This window comes from Falco naumanni, chromosome 1 (genome assembly GCF_017639655.2).
Source record: "Falco naumanni isolate bFalNau1 chromosome 1, bFalNau1.pat, whole genome shotgun sequence".
Classification (NCBI taxonomy): domain Eukaryota; kingdom Metazoa; phylum Chordata; class Aves; order Falconiformes; family Falconidae; genus Falco; species Falco naumanni.
The window spans coordinates 17456965-17463092 of record NC_054054.1 but is presented as its reverse complement, the minus strand read 5'-3'; positions in this window follow the sequence as shown (position 1 = coordinate 17463092).

Below are 6128 nucleotides of genomic sequence, written 5' to 3'. Positions count from 1 at the left end.
TTGTACCTTATTCTCAGGTCTCCTAAAAGTGTAAAAGGGGAGTACAGGATATAAATGAACAGAAAGGGCTGATCCTACTGCTTTTTTTATTACTTTATTTCACATTTGTGTTTGTGCAAATGCATAGATCTATTTTTCTATTTCAGGTAGCAGCTCCGACTGCAGTAACTCTGTCCCTTTATTACTTCACTGTTGCTAAGTTAACTGCTCTATTCTCGTTCTCTATTCCCTTGTATTTTTTCCACCTTGTTTCAGAGAATCCTACAGCATCTGGAGGGTATAATGGTCCTTGGAAGTCCCAGGCTCACATATAAGCCCCATCATTCTGTCTGGGCAGCTGTCTCACCAGATCAAAAGTATACTATATTAATGAAAATGGAATGCTTAATGTAAATCCACCTCAGTCTTTAATGAAATACATACTGAGTTCATTAAGTACATTAAGCCTTTATCAGTGTGCTATAAAAGTCAGTGTGTGGGAAGTGGGAACCTTTTTTTATTTAATACTGTGTCTGTGCTATAGTGTTGCTGACTTCTGAGAATTTCTTCAGGAAGTGCAGTTTGAGATGCCTGGTTGGAATAGGAACCACATAATTCTGCCACATCCCGTGAGCATCACTTAGATGCCTTGTGTATCCAAATACCCTTCTCCAGTAAATCTACATCTGAAAAAAAAAAAAAGAAAAAAAAAGAAAAAGGGAAAAAAGTAAAATTATGATAAAATGTCCGCAAGCAATTGTATATTTAGGCATTGATGGGGCTTTTTTTGGTTCCCCACTTAGATAGAATGTGCAATGTGAGCAGAGAGGATGGTAACTGAGGTGGAGGACTCCTTCTTCAGAATCCGTTCTGCAAACACTCCTTCAGGAGAGGGTTTATGCTGTTTGTGTCCCTGGCCCCCTCCCCATACAGCATCTCTGTCCCTGCTGGGGTCCTCAGGGCAGCGACAGGCCCCCTAGGAAACTCAGGTAACTGGTGGCAGGAAGATACATAAGCTCCCTGCTTTCAAGAGAGAAGACAGAGCCAGACATTTCAGAGACACTTAAGTCATATCAGTCTGTTTTCCACGCTGAATTGCTGGAATTCTGTTGCTTGCAAACCATTCTTCCCTTTCTGCACACAAACAAATTAATTCAGAAACATGGCCGTCTTCTGTTTTGCTAAAAGTTTTTTAGTAGTAACTTGGATTATGCCCTGTTGGTTTTTTTTTACCTGAAAGATGCTGTGGATGACTGGAAGAAAAATCGCCTCTCAATTGCTAACAAACAAATGATGAAGTATTATTTAGTGAAGCATGCTAAATAGAAGAAAACATTACTGCTGTATACCTCTTCAGTAAGAGTTTAGTTCGTGCTCTGGGTCTTCCAGAAAAGATAGAAAATAATATTTCAAAAGAAAATAGTTTGCAAAACAGTCTTGTACAATGAAGAAATGCCAAAAAAAAAACAAAAACTTTTTCCCCTCTGTGCAATCTTAACAAAAATAGCAGCTTGTGTTCTGGCTTGTTTTCAGGAACATAAGAGCGCATGAGAAGATTTCTGATTCTGGTGTCACAGTAAGTCTGTGTACCTCCTGTGCCTTAAGGATCCTTCCAGGTTTTAAGCACTGATTGCGCGAAGTAGGTACAGAAAGGTGGAGGGACAGAGGTGGAGGGACAGCTTAACAGTTCGGGCGGTAGACTGACATTCAAAAGGGTTGTCCCTCTTTTATATGTGTTGCCTCACCTTGATGTGCTAACACACAAACTCAGCCAGTCCCACCTCGGTTCCAAGGACTGTCACAAACATGCTAGTCCTTAAGTGTCAGCAATGCTAATATAGCAGTGGGATCACAACAAGTCTTCCTCGGACTCAAGATTTCTGGCAGCTCTTTGCATTGCTTCTACTCCAAGGAGTACTCGGGGAGACTGAAACTGCATTCCGGAAGGCAAAGAGCGGGCCTGAAGGCAGCAAACCTTGTGCTTTTTGTAACAGATGTGAACGTGGACTTGGTGTGAGCAGCTTCCCTGCAGCCAGGTGTTGCGGTGTTTTGGAGCTGGCCTACCAGGAGTGGGATGCTAGGAAGAGAGCAAGAAGTCTTTTGAGACTGAAGGAGTGTACTGGGTTTCTGTGGCTCTCAAGAAGTTATCGGTAATAAATGCAATATTTAGCTTGTCAAAGGACTGGTGGTGACAATTTGCATCAGCCACAGTTTTGCTGGTGATATTTTGACAACAGTTTAGACCAGTAAACTCATTTGTTTGTGAAGCCTTGAAATGAGTAAAAAAAGATTAGCAGATATTCACGGGGACTAGATGTTCATTGAAATACTAGTTACGGAAAACAAATAAGTATTAAACTGTTACAGAGCTGGAATTTGTTTAACTGCTGTCCAGATTTTGAGACTTCTACTTGTGAAAAAAATCCTTCCACTGGGAAGAGCTGAGCTTTGTTTTCAGGTAAGTCATATTTAAGGTATTTTCAAATTGCTCTTAACAGTACCTTGACTGCCAAAAACATCTGAGTGTGCCTGCACAGGCTGCTGCTTTTCACTGTTGGATGAAGAGTGGTACAATGAAAACTCCGACAAACACTCACAAAAAAACCCCTTCTTCTTTTGGGCTAGACTTGCAATTGCCAGTTCATTCTAGCGTCTGAGATAAGCACGCTTTCCCCTACTGTGGTCAGCTTTTCCTGCAGCAGGGATGGACGCTGTAAGGCTGAGTTCCCTGACTGCCCAGTTACAGATGGCTGTATGCCGAGAGATGGATGCACTCGTGAGGAACCTCCAGCTGCGGAGGAGCAGACCTGGCGAGCAGCATTTAGTTGTGAACCGCTGGGGACCCCGAGGGACAGCTGAGGGCTTCCTGGGCACTCTCCTTCCCCAGCTGGCAGCACCCAGCCTCCCCGCTCCCTCCCAACCGTCTCCTGACGCAGGAGGAGGCAGCCCCAGACCTGAAAAGCTCTCAGCTGAAGCAGGTTTTCATATTTATTGTACGGAAAAGTCATGTACCTGTTGTGGTTTGAAAACTGTTACGTATTACTGAGCTTCGAATACCGTCACTGTAAAGATGCTGGCCACGCTTGGCTGGTTAGTCCTGCTAAGCCAGGTAAATGTCAAGAGGAGATTCCTTTGGCAGGAGTTCCTTTCCCAAGATGACCCATTTCATTGTAGTGACACTTCTGGAGGACTGAGGTGGATTTAATGAGGCATAGATTTAGAAATTTTAGAAACAGGTAATTTGCCTAAAAATTTGGGGCATTTCTCCCCCTTTTTCTAAGCAGGCCATAAGTCCCCTTGCAAGAGCCTCCAACTTCCATTTTTGAAAAATGGTTGCTTTGCCATCGCGACCCCCAGAAAGCGGGGACAGAATCCTTGTGTGAGTCATGCGTTTCTCCTGGTAAGAAATTTCTATTTCTCTCAATGTTCTTACGATGTTAAGAGCTGTGTAATAAAGGCCAGCTGGGTGTCCTGGCTTAGTCATTTAAAACAATTAAGTGAAGAAACAGGTTTCACCTGTTTTAACTGTCCAACTGGCTGTTAATTCATGCCCAGCAAGCCATAGGAGGGAGGCTTGGACTGGGAGAGAAAAAGCACGTATGTGACATTCAGAAGACATTTCAGAGCCCTTTCTCGATGGCTAGCAGCGAGATGAATGTGGGCTCTATCTGGCAGGAGAACACATTTGAAAAAAGGAGGAAAGTATTCAGACTGAAAGAAGTTGTTTGTGTCTGTAAGCACCAGAATCACACAGACTGAGATTATTTAGAAAATAGAAGTGTGTCGCGTGGAGGATCCGGGGAAGCAGCTCCAGGGGTCCCTGTTGGCATTGCTGCTATTTACACGATCAGATTGTACTCTCTGTGCTGTGTCTTTTGTATAAAAATATACAGCTAAAGACAAAGTGAGTGATTGCACTTTACTGAACGTTCAAGAGACAGAAAAGTGATGTTTATGAAAATAGCATTTACCAGTTAATATTAGAAAACCGCTGCCCTTTTTTTTTTTTTTCCCCCCCGATTAAATTATGATCTCTTTTGGAAGACTATTTGAATAAAATGCACAGAAAACCTAGCACTATTAGGCTGTAGTGAGAAATACTGAAATTTTTCATCCAGGGAAAAAAAATAATAATTGAATACTTGTAATACTTACCAGTGTTCCAGAGAAAATCTGCCAACAGAAAATATATAACTACGAATCCATAACAGGGATTGTTTGAAGAGATTTGACTCACCTTGAACTGATGCCACTGTGTGGTTCAGAATCACGTTACCTGAGGTGCCTGCCTGCAGTCATACAGAGCAGGGTATTGCATCCTAAGCACTTGACTCTGTGCCCACTAGGTCAATGGAAATATAACCAATGCCTTACAGGAGGCAGGTGGCTCTTTCATCATACTGGAGAGTGAAGGAATAATTGCAGTGTCGTATTCTTTGAAGAAGGAGAGTGCCCAGAATGTTGGCAAGTCAGCTTTCTTGAGAATGAAATGGTCTGCTTGGACAGCATGACTCAAAACGTTACGGAGGTAAAGATTATTTCTCTTAAAATATGAAGGAAATATATGAGACTGGAGAAGCGTGATTTATTTACTTATTTTAACAGACTAGGTTAGTCATTGGTGAGGTTTGGATTTTGCAGCAGACATGTAGTCAAAAACCAGGGACAAGAACTGATAGAAAGTGTCTGGGTCCATGAACATGTTTTGACCTGCCTGTTCTTGGGTTCATGAGCTGTATGGGTTAATCAGTACGTCTGATAATGTTTTACCCTCGTTTTGTGATTATTTCAATTCCATGTAATTTCTTTCTGGATAAGGATGGTTTTCAGCAGCACAGCAGCACTTCAGTTAATTGTGCAGCCTTGATGATGCGGTTGTGAAGTGCTTTCATCAGAGACCTAACTGCAAAATGACAGAGACTGCAGAGGCAGTAACTGGGCTGAGCATCAGATGTAAGTTTTCTGTAAGTTTTCTTCTGCAGAAGGGACCTTTGCCCTTTTGCCATGCTCTTTTTCAAGCATTATAGGCATCAGGTTTGGGGTGTGGTAAATATGACAATGTTGTCGGACATTGTACCAAATAATATTGTAAACATACTGCAAATTTCCAGGGGTTGCACCAAGTTGTTTTAAAGTGTATGTTAGAAACTATTTTTTCAAGTAATCTAGTTGTGTGCCATATCAAAGACACAGGGGAAGAAACTGAAAAATCTTTTGGCACTCACAAATAAAAACCGAACGTTTATCAGGAGCTTAGCAATACTCACCACATTTTGTCCAGTTGCTTTTGCTAGAGCCATGAAATTGGCTGTATAGGTGCCGGGATGGCAGTAAATCACCACGGTGAAGAAGGCTGCAACTTGGGCTGGAAACTTTTAAAATAAAAACATCAGTTGGTCTTTCACCAGGCCAGAGCTTTCTGGTTTGCCTGGCAGTGTTGCATGTTTGTTGTAGTTTACGCTCAAAAAATTCTTTATAGCTGAAGTTTGTTGAGAGACAAGATAAAAATGGGAGGAGAACTGCTTCTGCATGAGGAACGGTAGTTAGAGTAGTGTGTGGTTGCCCACATGGACTGATGGGTAGGTAAGGATTATATTGATGCATATTACTTTTGCAGAATACTTGTCTATTGCAAAATAATTTATTCATGTGAAGATGATGCTTGGCAAAGTCCTGCTGGGTATTGAATCAGCCAGAGAAGAAATAAGCAGCTGCTCTGTAATATCCACATATATACTTATGCCTAGAACACAAAAGTAATCGTATGTTAGGATCATATTTTAGTAGCAAAGTCAGTATACTATATCCACAAGGACAGTGATTCTGGAAGAAACAGAATCATTCGAATTTTCAAATATTTTTAAAATTACAGTAACTATATTAAAAACTTATATTAAAAGAACTTACATTAAAAGAACTGCCGAGACTGATCCTACCAGGTAAGCATAATAATTAATTTATATTCCCAATGCTGCTTAATAAATGCATTGGGACTGAATCATCCCAATCTGTTCAGTCTATTGGTATATGTCTTAGTCCTTCCATACCTGAAATTCTATTGTTGCTACTCTTGCACTTCTGAAACCGTGCATTTGTTTTCAGTCCTGCTTCTTGTAGCCATCTGTTCAGGCACTACATTGCCTTCTTAC